Raw genomic sequence first — 955 nt, forward strand, 5'->3', positions numbered from 1 at the left:
GGCCCCTGGTGGTCCGAGGTCGTTCCCGCTGCACAGATTTCTGCGCCAGGGCCCCCTGTAGATAATTCACTTTGGTTTATTGCGCTATCTCTAATAGCACCCGAGATATCACCAGATATATATTGGATTTTCCGCTGACCCTGAGTGTCCGGCCCCATGAGACGGTGGTTTTCTCGGCCCCTGGTGGTCCGAGGTCGTTCCCGCTGCACAGATGCATGCGCCAGGGCCTCCTACAGACAATGCACTTTGATTTATTGCGCTATCTTTAATAGCACCCGAGAAAGCACCATATATATTCTGGATTTTTACATGACTTTGGGTGACGGATACCGAAAATCTGTAATTTTCTCTACCCCTGGTGGTCCGATGTCGTTCCTGCTGCACAGATTCATGCGCCAGGGCCTCCTGCAGACATTCCACTTTGATTTATCGCGCTATCTGTAATAGAACCCGACATATCACCAGATATATGCTGGATTTTTATATGACTTTTGGTGACGGATACCGAAAATCTGTAATTTTCTCGGCCCCTGGTGGTCCGATGTCGTTCCTGCTGCACAGATTCATGCGCAAGGGCCTCCTACGGACAATGCACTTTGATTTATTGCGCTATCTCTAATAGCACCCGAGATATCACCAGATATATATTGGATTTTCCGCTGACCCTGAGTGTCCGGCCCCAAGAGACGGTGGTATTCTCGGCCCCTGGTGGTCCGAGGTCGTTCCCGCTGCACAGATTCCTGCGATACGGCCCACTGCAGATAATTCACTTTGGTTTATTGCGCTATCGCTAATAGCACCCGAGATATCACCAGATATATATTGGATTTTTCCCTGACCCTGAGTGTCCGGCTCCATGAGACGGTGGTTTTCTCGGCCCCTGGTTGTCCGAGGTCGTTCCCGCTGCACAGGCTCATGCGCCAGGGCCTCCTGCAGATAATACACTTTGGTTTAT

Source organism: Nomia melanderi, unplaced genomic scaffold (assembly GCF_051020985.1).
Source record: "Nomia melanderi isolate GNS246 unplaced genomic scaffold, iyNomMela1 scaffold0014, whole genome shotgun sequence".
NCBI lineage: Eukaryota > Metazoa > Arthropoda > Insecta > Hymenoptera > Halictidae > Nomia > Nomia melanderi.